The 16739-nt window shown below is 38.3% G+C and overlaps 1 long non-coding RNA gene across 4 annotated transcripts; it reads right to left on the bottom strand.

Annotated features, from left to right (window-relative positions):
• Positions 1 to 7200: 7200 nt before the first annotated feature.
• Positions 7201 to 16406, bottom strand: LOC136258048 (uncharacterized). 4 transcript variants are annotated; one of them, XR_010702530.1, is made up of 9 exons: positions 16193 to 16406; positions 15409 to 15582; positions 12670 to 12791; positions 11132 to 11285; positions 10385 to 10581; positions 8763 to 8829; positions 8522 to 8696; positions 8128 to 8265; positions 7201 to 7360 (listed from the first exon to the last, which is right to left on the bottom strand). It is a non-coding gene; the product is annotated as an uncharacterized lncRNA (long non-coding RNA). The 4 variants fall into 4 exon arrangements; XR_010702531.1 differs by lacking the exon at positions 10385 to 10581; XR_010702529.1 differs by lacking the exons at positions 10385 to 10581; positions 11132 to 11285 and having other exon boundaries at positions 15409 to 15597.
• Between the last annotated feature and the right edge of the window lie 333 nt (positions 16407 to 16739).

Raw genomic sequence — 16739 nt, 5'->3', positions numbered from 1 at the left:
TCCGAGTATACGGGATATAACTGTTTTATATCCCAGTGCGCGGGAGTGCGCAGAAGTTTACGGATAGTAAATTAAGTTCCGGTTTGAGTTCCTGTCACTGTGCTCAAGATTTCGTCCGAATTGTGTGGAAATTCTACTTCGTAGCTACAAGAGAGACCTTACATACTGCCTACAAACTGTAGCGAAGGGCGGTGTTATGAAGCAGCGGTTCCAGGTACGATTCGCCTTCGTCAGAAATTGGTATGGTGGTGTCGCGTGGTGTGCAAGAGAAAAATAAAGACCAACAAGTGGCTACCATAGTCCAAGATAGAACGATGAAGCTAGAGGAAGTTAGTTCTTCACCATATTTATTTATTGTTAATCAGCAGGACCCTCCAGGGGTATAATGCTGATGTGCAATTACATGTGTACAATTTCCATTAGTAAGCTACTTAACTATATAAGTATGTACAATTATACAAGTTACTTAATTATATACATATGTACAATTACAATAATAAACTATAAAAATATATACAATTACGATAAGTTACTTAACTATATACATAGAAGGGGCTAATTTTTGCTTAAATTCTTCAACACAGTCAGTCTCAATAATCTCATCATCTCATCTATTCCATTCTGGTACAGTTCATGGGAGGAAGGAATAGCTATTTATATACATCAATTCTTGGTTGGTAAGGTACTAGTTTAAAGTTGTGTGAGTGTCGGGTCCGTAATACAGTAGATTTAAATGGGAGATAACAGTTCGGTATAATTAATAAATCATGGTGACCGTTGGGAGTGATTGCTGGAGTGAAAATCGTCACGGACTATTCTTGACATTTGTTAAACTAGCTATCACGGTATTGGTAACTTGTAGTGTTATTGTGTAAAGGATTAGCTAACAGTTTTCTTGTAAGATTTAGGTAGTTTTAAGTGCTGTATTGGTGCTTTTTGTATCAATATTTCCTTATTTGGCTCTTTGTTTAATTGGTAAACAATGCCATTCGCGGTTATTATGATGTCATGAATGAGACTGAGTGGCTCCGCAACAGGGTGATAAGTTAGTTATCGCTGGGTGATAACTAATATATCGTACAGTAGCAGCGCCGCTCTGTCTAGCTGTATGGTAGTTATAACCCAGCGCGGCGCTTTGATACTCCCACGCACTGGGGTTTAAGTGCACCACGCGACACCACTATACCAATTTCTGACGAAGGCGAATCGTACCTGGAACCGCTGCTTCATAACACCGCCCTTCGCTACAGTTTAGTAGGCAGTATGTAAGGTCTCTCTTGTAGCTACGAAGTAGAATCTCCACACAATTCGGACGAAATCTTGAGCACAGTGACAGGAACTCAAACCGGAACTTAATTTACTACCCGTAAACTTCTGCGCACTCCCGCGCACTGGGATATAAAACAGTTATATCCCGTATACTCGGATGATATCATTGTTATTACACTCGTCCTCGGCTCCTCCTCGGACTCGTGTGATAACAATGATATCACCCTCGTACCGGGATATAACTATAACTTATTTTGAAGTTATATACACAGATATATCGTGAACAAAGAAAGTTGAAGGAAATTCATTAGGTACTTTATGCTGATCGATATTGGCTGCATGGTAATTTCACCAAATCACTTTACATGCTGAACTGATTTGCCAAACTTCCATCATTAATTTTATGGTATTTGAAATCGGTTATAATTATGGTAGCAGAAATATTCACTTCATACAGTCTCATCTTTATAATTGTCATGGAGCATGCATGGCATAGAATTAATTTGAATAAAACTTCACTTCAGACAAGACTTCATGACAAATAATTAAGAACCCTTGTGATTTGGGTGCGTTCGATACTCTGTTAAAAACTTCTTTAAAAGGGAACGTTATTTAACTGCCAATGCAGCCTGACCCTGTACAAATGTAAAGTTCATGCAGCCTCGATCAAATGGCTTCTTATATGGTGGTTTTTAACCTACCCATACCAGTATAATAAATGGTTATTGTGATATATATCATAGCAGAAATATAGCTGCTCCTTATTGCAACTATACATGTATAGCTACACTTACACGTGTTGGGTCACTGTTTTGTTTTTCATCAGCGCACACATGTATTTTTGCTGGCACACATATTTTCCCTTTACTAAAGATTTAACTATTATTTGATCTGACTGATGAAATATTGAGGATGCATGCATGTACAGTTCAGTTTTCAAGATTGCTGCACCCATACAGTAGCTACCTTGTGCATTGTAGCCAAGTGAGAAGCAAAATATCTGTGCAGTAAACAGTCCGACATAAGTGTTAAAATTTTACAAGAAGTTAGTGAATTGTCACTACACATGAGAATCTTATGGTTGTTAGGATACCACATTATGTGTACAGTTATCCAACTTCCAGTTAGACAGAGCTGAGGTATGAAAGTAAGTCTAGCTAGCTATAATTGTGGTAGATAATGGCAATGACCTGCACTCTAAATTTTCTGATGAAAAACAGAAAATCACCAAAATTTAATAGTGGCCTTAACAATGCTATATTGTATTTGTCAATCAGTATTTCAGTAAACAAGCCTAACCCATGCACTACTACACAAAGTGACGCACTAATTATTAGAATACATGCGAGGGATGTGTACCAGATGCCGTATTACTGTGACCATGGGATAAAGATTCCAGCCTCACATTAGTAAATTATCTGCTAGCTATACACAGGATCTATATGCCTCCTTCAAGATATATATGCACTCTATAAATTAGACTGGTATTTCCAAACTCCTTGCATTTGTGGTAGTAAACAAACTTCACCCATGCAAATAAATTATAATGTACAAACTGTTTTTAAACCAGGCGCACGCCCACAGCCGGCCGAAGGCCGGATGTGGGCGTGCGCCTGGTTTACTGAAATTGTTTTCGTAAAAGTGTGTGTGTGTACCTATAGACCTTATTCAATTAGAATGATAAGCGCCCGGAAGCGTTACGACATTTCCATGGCGACAGTCACGTGAATCAGCAATTTTTAGCAGACGCCATTTTGAGTACCGAAGTGCAATGCCGCCTTCGTTTGCCAGGTAAGGCCATCGAACAAATCACTCGACAAAATACTTTAACGACTTTGTTTTGACTTTGTTTTGACTACTTCTTTAATTTGTCAGCATTTCATTTTGCTCATTATAACTACGCTGTTAATATATGACTGATCCATGTTGTCATTATTGTTATACTATTTTCACATTTAAAAACAAACTACTAAAATACATAGTATTGTTATAACAACTAAATGAAGCAGCCATTATCTACTGCACCACTATAAAGATAAAGACAGCAAAAAGAAGTACTGCAGCAAACTCTTGGAAATAGATTGGATTTCACATCTTTTTTCACCATGGCATTTTTGGGGGCCGCACCTTTTTTTACAGCTTGGCTGTTTTTGATTAGATAAAATATATGCAATGAAATACATGACAGTACAAGAGTTTGACTTTGTTTTGTCTTTATCTTTATAGTGGTGCAGTAGATAATGGCTGCTTCATTTAGTTGTTATAACAATACTATGTATTTTAGTAGTTTGTTTTTAAATGTGAAAATAGTATAACAATAATGACAACATGGATCAGTCATATATTAACAGCGTAGTTATAATGAGCAAAATGAAATGCTGACAAATTAAAGAAGTAAACAGAACTCTCAATAGCCTGTTAACCATGGGACTGCATATTATGTATACCTGGTAGTTAAAATCTTTTTTTTTAATTCTGGTAGATTGTCACTTGACTAATTGCAATTATTCTCTTGGCGATACCAAGAGAAGCTTCAATTGATTGGATTGAAAGAAGACCCATATCTTCTGCCACGAGACCACTGGTCGCCTTCGAGGGCTCTATGGCCCAAAGTAGAATCGCCGGATATTTGTGTGTACCTTATAAATTCACCTAGCCCATACACGATGGAAGAGTTGAAAGGTTACAAAAGTACAGAAGCATGGGCATACTTCGTGGCTGGATTCGTCGAAGATGTGCTGATTACTAAGGTTAACGAGAACTCGCTCTTTATGACAGCAAAGGTATACAGTACTCAGTGACTAGTCTAGAGTTTTGCACTCTGTGTTATAGTTGATTTTTCCTCACACTAGAGTAGCCGGAAGAGCCTTTCTTCCCTAGCCCCTGGAGCACACATAGCTATGTAAAACAAAAACAATACAAAACACAAAATCACAGGAAGATTTTTTTTTTCAAAATGACACCTGTGTCTTCAGTGATTCGTAAAATTTATCCTCACAGTAGTCAGCAGATCTACTGGAGACAACAGTACAAAATTAATGATACAAAAGCACACACAAACAAAAAAGGCAAACACAGAAAATGATCTGCTAAGTGAACCCTATGCACATGCTAACGACGGCACGTGCTACCTTTAATAACCTGAGTTGCATGCAGGCTGTGCAAATATTTTAAATGCATAAGTTACATACAACCAAAACTTACCATCTCTCAGATATCGACGTCGTAGAGGGGACTTAATTTACACATACAGACTATTTCATAACATGCTGGACATGGATAGCTCATCTTTATTTACCCTTCGATCATCTTCTATAACAAGAGGTCATGATTTAAAGATCTATAAACCACACGCTACCTGCTTGCCACGCCGTCACTTTTATTCAGTAAGAATTATAAATGATTGGAATGGACTCCCATATGACTCAGTTAATGTTCATTCAACCAATTTGTTTAAGACACACCTAGATAGATTTTATTATGATTACCAGTATGATATTGTATAGTTATTTTTGTAGTAGTTTGATTGTATAGATCAGGTTTTTACAGGCTTTGCCTCCTTACCTGTACCCCCAATAATAATAATAATAATAATAACATGTGCATGTATTCATTGCTACACTGTACCTGTGGTGGTATACAGCTTGAGTTTCTGTTGTGCAATCCAGACAATTAGGCACCCACAAATATTTTTATGTATACTCCCATGAAGCCTAAAACGGATATTTCTGCATTACTCCGCATTCTAATGGCTTGTGAGGAAGCTGATACAGTAAGTTTCCTTGGTTATCCTGTGACCCTTCTTTTATTACAAAGGTACTCTATAACTGCTTCATTTGTAAAGACTGAACACTAAGAATCACGTGCATTTATATGGCTTCTCGTAGCGTAGCGCTTGTTGCAGAGTGAACAATAAGCCACTGGCACTAATGAGCCACATGAATAACGTAGAAAACCAATGCACAATCCGTTTATGTACAAACCATTGCTACTGTATAAATATCGGTAGTGATATCGGTCCTCCTGCTGTTCTGTACCGATACGGATATTGGTAAAAAATGCCATATCGGTGGCCGATATTGTAGCCGATCCGATTATCGGTACACCTCTACAGCTAGCTATAGCTATATACTTTTTATATTTAAAGGTTAAACATAGCCAGTGTATGAACAGTCCACCATTGAGACCATGGCTTGGCATTAAACCGGATGGAACAATCATCTGTGCTCACTGTAATGGTGCAGGCGAGGCATGCTCCCATGTAGCTGCTACACTATATGCAGTGATGGCTGGGGTGAGACTACGAGATGAAACTTCCTGTACTTCTGAACCTTGTCAGTGGTTAGCACCAACTGTAACAAAAAAAGGTACATAGTTTAATCTGCAAATTTATGTCAGTGTCGTTAAATGTAAAACGTTGCAACCAGCACACTGTGTACAGTATCAACACATAAAATTAATCTGCTTAAAGCATTGCAAGTGACCGTTGCATTACAACAAAGTGGGTGTACGCTCTATTAGAGTGTATTGGGAACCATTTTGTCTGTGCTCTATTAGAGTGAAAACAATACCCGTAATGAAGTGGCCACCGCAAAGCCATGAATGTTTGGTTGGCAACCAGTCTTTACGAGCGGATATCCATCGTCTTCTTCGGTTAGTATCACCTGGAAACTTATAGAATGAAATTCCACAGCCCTTAGAAAATTCTCGGTTGCAATCCGGGGCGCAGCATTTCTTCCCCATGAAATGTATTCATACGCTAAATGGCTTTAAGAACTCAAAATGGCGGACAATAATCCGCCTGAAATGTTGCAAACTTCAGGCGGATTATTCTGCTTCGCAACGCCTTCGCAACAGCTATAAACGCTATAGTTATAATTACGAGCGCCTCAAAATTAATTCAGTGAATAAGGTCTATCAACCTACCTCGTACGCACCCACGTGAGCAAAATCGTTTAATAACGGTAAAAGCAGCTTTTACGTAAGAAGTAAAAGTGAAATGAAGTCTGTATTAAACTTCTGCACAGGTGAACTTTGCTCTGAGGTGGTTTCTTTTCGGCGGACTGAAATACGGGTGTGGTGACTTTCCTCAGACTACCTTCCCCTTGAGGTTTTCAGGCATTTAGCAACTGAAAAACAACGGTGCAGGCCTCGTACACTGCCAGGAATAGCCTATCGCTTCGAGTTGAAGGGGGGCGTATCCCTTACGTACGCGAACGAAAATGAAGAGCAGCTTTGAGGCTTTGTCGAGAGAATTTGTGGGAAAAAACACGTTAGTCACACTATAAAACAGTTTAGAAGATGATTTTGTGCGTAATATGTTGGTAAAAGCGGTTTGTTTAACAAACGCTTCCTTAGCAGTGCATAGCAACGTAATTGAACGAGTTACGAATATTTCATGAATTACGAAATACGAGAATTAGCTAATAATATTATTGCACAACCCAAAACTACCCTATTGTAAAGTAGTACATAGTTAATTCATAGTGGTATATACTGTCTATAGTTAATTCCAGATGAGTTAGCTAGATGCATGGCGCCTGGTTTTTAGAAGTAGCACAACATCAACTTGTTATGCTAGAGTTCATTTCAATGCTGTGATACTTGTAATAATCATGATAAGCCCCACAATTACCATGGAGAAAATTTTCAATACCACCCAACCCTACTTTTGGGAACTGTTAGCTTTTGTGCACTAGTGAACTGACTGAGTCAAATGTTCTCTCTCGTGTTTACTGAATACCATACAGTTGATGGAAGAAAATGGTGACAATAAGCACTTGTTTTCCTCAACGTGGTGGTCTGGTGTTTTATCAGCTGATGAGTGAGCATTTGTTTTCTTGCATCAAGTTTTCCAATTGCTAGATATTCAGTTTGTACAATGTTTAAAGTGACCTTCCATTGTTGTCATGTTGGTTAAAATTCTCTATCTCATGCATACATTAGCTTTATATGTTAATACAAAATATATACGTGTATCATGTATGGTCTTGATGATATCTCAACTGAGTGTATGAGTTAATATGTTACAAGTGATTCTGTCCTGTCTTAGTAGTCTATCAACATCAGCTGGTTCCATTTTTAGTAACACCTGTATAGACCAAATTTTGATGTAAACTGCATTGTTGTATTGAGGTAATAACACGTGCTAATTACATACGAGACTGGATTTGCAAAAAGGGGTCTTCCACACATATCCAATTCTATGAACTTAGGAGACCATAACTTAAGTGTTCAAGAAACATATTAAAGTGAAATTTTCTCAATCCATTGAGCTATGTTGGTGCCTACTACAGACCAAATTTCAAGGCAATAGCCTTTTCCAATCTTAAGTTATGAAGTTGGTAAATTTGATGTGTGTGGAAGACTCCTTTTCACAAATCTGGTCATATATATTGCATGTGACCAGGTTAATAATGACAGATAGAGTTTGAGATGCAGTGCATGTGTGAGTGTGTGTGAGGCAGCATAGTATAGCCAAGTGGTTAGAGCACCGGCCTGGTAATCTGGTTTGATGCCTAGTTTTTCCTTGAGCAAGAAACTTTACTCCAACTGTTAAACAGGGACCCGGTGTCAACTGGGGAACCAGCCCACCAAGTTGTAACATCAATGGGTACTTGGTGTTATGAACCGGGGGGAAAATGCCAGCTCAAAGGCTTTGCTAGCTAGGCTGTGTATGTGTGTGTGTGTGTTTGTGTGTTAGTTACACTTGTAGGTACGATCATCAAACACTACATGCACCCACAGAGATATTTGTACATATTTGTAACTATACAACCAACACTGTACACCCAATATGACACAACTTATTGAAGTGATATGCTACTAGTATACAACAGTGACAACTCTACAACTTACAGTGCTTAGTCTAACTTGTTTCTTCTTACGTAATGACAGTAATCCACTTGACTCCAACATGTCAAAGAATTCACCATCAGATTGACAGCACTTTCCTTTCAAATGTTTTTTACACACTTTACAAAATGCGTCATAGAACTGAAACAACACCAACAGGTATAGTAAATACTACACAATGAACATCTGACAAAAATTATTCTAATAAAACACACACACATCCAGTGGTATAAAAGGAAGGGCGTAAACAGATCAAGTCACCACCTGGTCTGGTGCTTAAATGGAATTTTAGCATCACATCGTGTGTGTGTGTGTGTGTGTGTGTGTGTGTGTGTGTGTGTGTGTGTGTGTGTGTGTGTGTGTGTGCGTGCGCGCACGCGCATACAGTCAAGAGTACCATCACTATGCCTTTCCCAAGGTCACGTCCTGTTTCTGTTGTATGGTCACTAAAGTGGCTAGAGCCACAGTTTGCTGTGGTGGTAACTCCTTCATACAAAGAGTTGCTGCTGACTCTGTGTACACACTACTGAAGGCAGTCCCAATGTGTTGGATGTTGATAGTGTCTACTCTTGCTGTGGTGGCAATATATACACATACTTATTACAGCAGTGTAGTGTTTTATAACAAAGTTGGTTTACCTTGTGAATAGCTTAAAGCTGATCTCTGTCTCTTTGTCCTGTCCCTCTTGCTATTGCCTTAGCATGTCTGAAAGATAATATAAGCAAATACAGTCTTAAACACAAAACCTGTCTGCTCTTTTAGAGTAGTTGAGTGTTCTATTAGGGAATGGTGTTGTATTTACAACAATCTCATACACAACCTCAGGTTGTAAATTGTACGCACATGAATAAGTAACAAACAACAGAACAGAAATCTAAGTGACAACTATTACAATAATAAATGTCACATTTTCTATCATGCTGTACATTGTAGCATTTGCTAAGGAAGTGCAACTCAATTTAATTCTTCTCATCTGTTTTCTAGTTTGTCTCATGTTATTTGATAAAAATTCTGTAGACATGCAATGCTTCAAAACTGCTCTTGATTTTCATATGTGTAAGGAAAGGACATGCATCCCCTTTCAAAGTGATTCACTAATATATAGGTCAGTGCAGCCAGACTGAGTATGAGGATTACTTGTTTTTCCCTGAGGTTACCTATTAGAAAGCATAGAGCTAACCCTGATGATCATTAATTTTCGAGGATAAAAATTTTGTGGACAGCCAAGCAACCATGAAAACAAAAATGTGTATGTATTTTTCCATGGAACTTGGGGAAGACTAAAGACTTTAGTTAAGACATGATCCTAACCAGTTACAATAATTATATCCATTGATCCTTATTTGATTTCTCTAACATGCCACCCATGGGGATATAAAAGCTAAGTCAGTCACATAAATGCTTAATACATGGAGTGGCAGGGCTTCATTTTCAGGGGAGGGCGGGAGTGTGCTTGTCACCCCTCACCTTAACGAACTCCTGCCCCCCCCCCGTCCCTTAAGCCCCCTGAGTCCAAGCCTTCTTAGAAGAAGGCTTGAGAAGATATTCAGGGTAAAGAAGAAGAGAATGACTATAAAGAAGAAACTCCCTAGGATAGTAATCCCAATTAATGGAAGTTTGACAATCCAGTTTGTGTGCATATAATGAAGGTTAGTACTAATAGTTAGTACTAATAGTTAGGGCTAATAGTTAGGGCTGAAACAAATACTGCAAATACTTGGGAACTCTTTAAGAACTTTAATATGAGTACTCGGGTACTTGTTAAGATCACATGATCCAGTTCACATGATGCATTTATTGTCAGGTAGTGATGCTGTGAAGTTTGATTTCTGGAGTTTAAAGCACTTCGCTTGTCAGGAACATTTACTGGGTACTTTAAATTTACTTGAAAAGTTTAAACTACATGTGGTATACACATGTTACAAAACATGTCACATAGGTATGGCTAAAAGTAGCAAATGTTTGTTAATTAACCCATTGACGGCCAAATTCTCTGGGACCACCGGCCAAATTGCCGAATCGCATTATAAGAATGGTCCAGTACACATAACTATTTAGTAACCATATATCAAAATGTTCACTATAAACTAAGGAGGTCAACTGTGTTGTTTTTGTTTACAAAACAGTAACCGCAAAGAAGTTTTCAAACAACAAAGCCTAAACTTTGGTAATAACCAGCCCGAACAAACAACGGAATCCCAACTAGTTACTTACAAAGGTGTATTACACTCTAAATAACCATTCTATACAGTTCACTTACAGTATGAACCATTCCACAGCTGGTTTCTTCGTGATATATCCAATTTCTGCTGTTGCGCATGCATATCTGCACTAGTGTCCACCATGCCACGTCTGGGATAAAGCAGCCAACTGTCAAATTTACCTGTCTCCATCGATGTATAACACTTTCCTTGTAATCAGCTACTGGTTTTCAATTCGAAGAACAATTTAATTTGCCTATTATAAAAGGTTGCACTTTACACTATTACATAACAAATGCGCACTAGTCCGGGAAGGATCCAGTTATCCCAGAAACGGGACGTCTATAAGCATGTCCGTTTCAGTACTAGCGCATCTTGCTATGAAACGCATTTTACAAGTTATAGTGAGGCTAAAGTTTATTCTATGAGTGAGTTATAATGCGATGCCGCCATATGGCGGCAGTGACCATTAATGGGCTAATAATGGGTTAATAATCAATCATTATAATGCTAGAGAGTACTCGGATATTAAAAATCCATCATTGTTTCAGCCCAACTAATATTGATTTAATCCCATCATTTATGTAGATTATTGTGGGAATTGTCAAGATGCTACTTTTACACTGTACTCAGTTGAACAACCAACAAAAGGGTTTATTGGACCCATAAAATATGTCTGAAAATTGCAATGCCTTTTTATCTTTGAAAACTATTTAATGAAATTAATAAGCCAAAAACTGTGAAAAATTCATCCCTAAGTACAAATTTCCAGCCATTCAGTAATTGACAAAAACAACTTTTCGTACATGCAAATGTCCAATGCTTTTCTGAGGTCCCCATCCACTGCAGCAACCTTCCTCGCACAATATTCGATGGCAGACTTCTCAAAATCATTGAACTTTTCATTTAAGATGGTGACTATGTCTTGCACACTGTATGCAGAGAAGTTGACGATTTGACCTGCAAATACAAAAAGGCTATTGTACAGCTCACCAAAGAGTACAGTATAACATCTGTTATAACGAACACTTTGAATTTGCAGTTGTAATAATTTTTACAATAAAAATGTGTTGAGGCCCTATATTTTGTCTGGATATGTTTTAACCAGAATCAATTGGCAGCCTGTCCACAACACTTCAAATATCCCCAGGCACAAGATTGTAAACAAGTACACGAGGAATTTTCAACTAGAGTATGGACCATAGCACATCGATAAAAAGTACTGAAACAAGCTGGAGTAGTACAGTAAAACAATAAGAAGTGTTATATCCCTACTGTGCATTTCCATTATGGTATCTTGAGCACAGTAGGGATATAACACTTCTTATTGTTATACTGTGATTTAATATTGTGCACTACTCCAACTTGTTTCAGTACTTTTTATCCATGTGCTATGGTCCCTACTCTAGTTGAAAATTCCAATTTTTTTGTGTACTACTTTGTAAATAATTATTATGACTGGTGAACCCACGCATACCACATCAAAAGAAAGAAATGGCATCGCATGCCCCAGTTATATCAATTATCGTCTGAAAAGTGAAATATCCATTACACTTCATTGTCAACTATGTTCAACCCGTTACACAGCAGTACGAATCGAGAACTGTTCAAAAAGCACCTCTGCAATCAAAGTAGCCACTATCAATAATACGGACGATTTCTGTTACGAAAGGAAGCCATCACGTGCAACCGCTAAATTGACACTTTTAACTGTCAGCAAAGATGAATGGGACACAAAGGAGGACGCTGTGAAGAATACATTGTACGTACTGTGGTATGCCAAAAGGAACTTCTCGGGCCGAAGCAATGTCGAACAGTGAAAAAATCAAGCCTGTAGCCTTAGCCGTTGTTGAGTTATGCTTGTCTGAAGGCATAGTTACTCAGTCAGTAGAAAATTGTGTTAAATAATTTTAAAAAAAATTCTGTAGCAACTTGTTGAAAGCATTTCGAGTCGATCTGAAGGCTTGTTTGGGTTTAGTTTTGCCTAACCAATACTGCCTCATCATCGTCTGGGAAAAGTGAGGCTGGTTTTTGGGTGATGCTTTCTCATGGGCCACACCTACCCCTTTGTGGTCCTCCCTACTATACAGCACTATTGTACTTTATGATATCACTGCTGTATGCATTAGCCTATGATGCATCTAGTTTAGAGAGTTTTAAAGAAGTTTAATAAAGTTTTGCTTGGACTAGTTAGCAGCACTTAAGTCAAAAGATTAACCAACATTATCTGTTAGTAAATACCCGAGATGTTTGAGTTTCAAAACATTTGAAACGGCTTTTCTATTTAGTATGTTGTATCTAGGCAGAACCATGTACATTATGCATAACATAGTAGGCAACTTACATGCTCCAGTAGCCTTAGTGATGGTAAAGGTGTTACCAATCCCAATCAAGATGATCCTCCAGTCGAGCAGTGAGGTAATCACTTTCTCTGTCAACTGGTCTACCTCATCCAACACTATAATACTGTCAAGAGACAAGGAAGGGTTAACACTTGTTACGCAAAGTTACTCTATGGCTACCATGGAACCTCATTACAGGATGATCTATTAAAGAGACTATAGGTGGTTGCTAAAGAAAGGGAGACTGCAAATATGAATAGACATGTAGTACACTAATACCCCAACAGAGATGCGACACAATAATAGGCACAGTTGGAAAGAATCCATGTTCTAATTACACATTTTAGACCACTGAAGTAATGCTTAAGTGGGTATCAGAGAATTGCATGGCTCCCTGCAGTCTCTGGAGTTTAGTGGTGTTTTTGGAGGATGATAATTCTCTCCATTTCGTATGGTACAATAGGTATGTATTATATTTAGTGATACCCCCTGAAATAGGCCCTCTGAAACTCAATGGGTCACGAGAACAAGTTGCACATTCTCTGACTGACCTTCATAAAACACCAACAGCAAATTTATGGAATAATAGAGGTGTCTTGTAATTACTCTATACAGAACAGCCTAGCCAATGTATTTTGTGGACTGAACTCACAGACTGGGCTATACATGTATAATCGCCAGAGGAGGTTGGACATGATTTAAGTGCCCCTAAAACAAATTATGCGAAAACTCATTTTATTGAAGAGGTTTATACATCGATCTCAGTTTAATTCGGTAAAGTATCATTGTTCTGCTTATAGAATACATACGTGACAATTCTGGAGAAGTTCTACACACCAAACCGCAACTTATTAATTTCACCCCAATCACCAAGCGCCTTTACAAAACAAAGTACATCACCTTGAAGCTTACGTGAAGCACCATCCGAATATCTAATCGACCCCATCATTTTTCAAATTTTTATTGCAACTATTGAGGGTCACGTGAAATACCATATAAAACAATGCAATTAAGGGCAATATCTTTATGTGGCGCTTAGAGCATGTCCAACCTCCTCTGTATAATCGCTTTGTTCTTACTCTTAATCATAAAATTTATATAAAGGTGTAAAGGGATTGAAGAGCTTACAATTGCCAACAGTTCCTCTTTGATCAAATTAATACCTTTATTGGTGATAGAGACTGTTGATTAGTGTTAAAAAGTCAAGCATTTATTCCTGGAGGTGTTACTTGACTTGATGCATTTCTGAATGTAGTCTAGTCAGCCTAACATATGAGCTCTTAGTAGAAGGTCTAACAGTTCAGAAATGTGTGAATTGAAGTCAGGCACAAAATCTGACTGAAGTACAGGTACTATCATGCAGTAGGTATTAAGCAAATCATTTTAAGCTGGAGGCTATTTTTTGCGTCCTCCAAATTTACTATCACATAAAATGATTGAAAGCTGTCAGCAACTCGGCTTTCCTCCTGGCGGCCATGCTTTTGAATGACATTTGTGTTATACCAACAAATGTATGACATGACATCAATTGCAAAAAATATATCATGATTTAATTCCATACTTTACATCACTGAAAGTAATGCCTAGGAGAATTGCATAATTCCCTGGAGATATTCTACTGTGTGTTTTCTTTCCTGTGACTGCCCTCCATTTCATATGTAATAAAACTGTTTATTACGTGCTAACCTCCAAATGATCATGCAAACCATTAGGATTGAATGGGGTGCACTGCTGAATATACATAGATCAATTAGGGCATATTATTTAGTGACAGTTTTCTGGACAAACATTATGGCTCACAAAATCGTGTTGCATCTTTACTGACTGACCTCCAAAAAACATGAAAAGCAAGCCTATGGAATACTAGAGGTATCAATGGTCCTTGTAAACACTTCCTTTGTATGGCAACTTTTCACTGTACATGAACGGCCTAATGTATTTTGCGGACTGGACTCATGGACATGCAGGGCTTAGAATAGATTCTTAACGATAAACCAGACATTATCTAGCTGTTAAAATGCTGGAAACAGACTAGTTGTAGTTGTATTCCCAACAACTTTAATCATAAACAACAGTAAGTACGCCCATAATTTTGTAAATATTCTAATATATTAGTGCAAGTGTGAGCACAAGGAAGAGCAATATCAGTATTTGTAACTCAACAATGCTGTATCTAGTATTTTAAAACCTGTAGAATCTATTTCTACATTAGCCTTACATGAACCCAACAACACTTGTGATGACACCAAAAACTATCAATGGTGTTATTTACTGGGCTAAACCCCTTTAGATTAGGCTACTCTAATTGGTAATTATGTTTCTGGTCCTTTGAAAATCAGTTTTAGGTGCGGGCGGGCAGAATTCAGCAACAAAGCAACAGTAAAGTGACTGCTCAATTAGAATTTTTTTTTTTTTTTGATTTACTGACTGTTCTATTAGAGTATATCAATCCGTACTATGCACTCTGCCCATTTCTTGCAGGTTTTCACTGATAAAATACACTGGGCACTTAGATAGTTAGATTTAGCACACTTGTTGCAGCCCAATATTTGTTTCTGAAATCCAGGATTTTCAAAAAGCTGATATGGGCATTTTACCCATGTATTTCTGAAATTTCATATTCTCCAAAAAAAGGATGCGGGCGGTGGACCAGAAACATAATTACCAATTGGAGTGGCCTTACCCAATAAATTTTGCACGAAAACATTGTCCCCATACTATAAACATAATATAAGACTTACACAAGATCTTTAGCACTTTTGGTGTACTCCTTTGCTGCACTCCTTTGCTGCTTGCTGGCATTGCTTCTCACTACCTTGACAGGCTACCCCTAACTTGTTAGCGATGGTCTTGAATACTTCTGTGGGCCTGATCACCATACAGTTGGCAATCACGTGAGTGTGGCGCTGCAACCACTACAAAAAACACAGCTGTTTACGCAAAACAAGGGGGTGTCACTCAGGCTCTTGCTGTAGGTTGATCTGTGACCGCGGTCAAACTCTAAGTCAACGGTCAAGGCCACTAAATAGCTCTTACAGTGGGTCAAGGGTCAAGACAATACGGAAGGTTCAAAACCCACAATCGAAAACTATACGTAGCTATTATTAAGTTTACGGGATTATACGTAACTCACAAGAAAAGTAAGGATCTCTAAGATGTTTTAAAGTTCCAACAGGCATTTTGCCGTAATTATAATGATTTTTCTCTCCTAGCTGCTGGTAGCACGCACTAAGAAAATATTATACTAGGTTACAAGTGCAGGTGTGTATAGGAAAATAGAGAAATAAGTGTAGGTCAAAAGTTCGACAAGAAATGCTCAAGTCACAGGTCAAAGATGATAAACTCTGCAAGTCAAGGGTCAAGGTGAAATTTTCCCCGGTCAACACTTTGACCGCGGTCACAGATCTACCTAAAGCGTGAGCCGACATGACACCCCCTTGCAAAACACAAAACCACCATTTGAAAAGTACTCAAGTTTTCATACAAACGTATGTCTCTTGTCATTACTGCACGACATTTTCTCACCGTGTCATTTGTAAAAATCGCATTGATGGTGGCGGTCTTTCCAGTGCCGTGATGAATACCGATCCAGGTCTTTGCTTCTTCAAGTGTTTCGACAAAAAAAAGATCGAATACTGTCCATTTCTTCTCTCCTACCACTGAGGGTAGTCTCAACATGACTTGCAACGTGACTCGTAACATGATGTTTTCGTTTTCGACTTGTTAGGCGCAATCTGTGAATTTGCGCAGTTTATAAATTGCGCTGCGCATTTTGTGAATTCATAAAATGCGCAACAATTTATAAATTGTTGCGCAATTATGAACTACCGTAAGAGCTGTGCATTTTATGAACTCTTTGGATTCTGGTCCATTCAGTGTACCGCCGTTACGTTCTTGGCTGATCAAGTGCGTATTATGGCTGCTTTCAGAGAGGTGTAATAAGCCCCACAGATTGGGAAGTTTAGCTACTGCTCTGCCCACAGATTGGTAGATGGCATGGATTGCAAATGATGCTACCAATAATTATCGTGTTTACGCCTGGTGGCAAGGGGTGCTGGTTACCCCGGGAAAA

Source organism: Dysidea avara, chromosome 6, assembly GCF_963678975.1.
Source record: "Dysidea avara chromosome 6, odDysAvar1.4, whole genome shotgun sequence".
NCBI lineage: Eukaryota > Metazoa > Porifera > Demospongiae > Dictyoceratida > Dysideidae > Dysidea > Dysidea avara.
The sequence above is the reverse complement of the archived record's forward strand: the minus strand, read 5'-3'. Positions and strand labels throughout refer to the sequence as shown.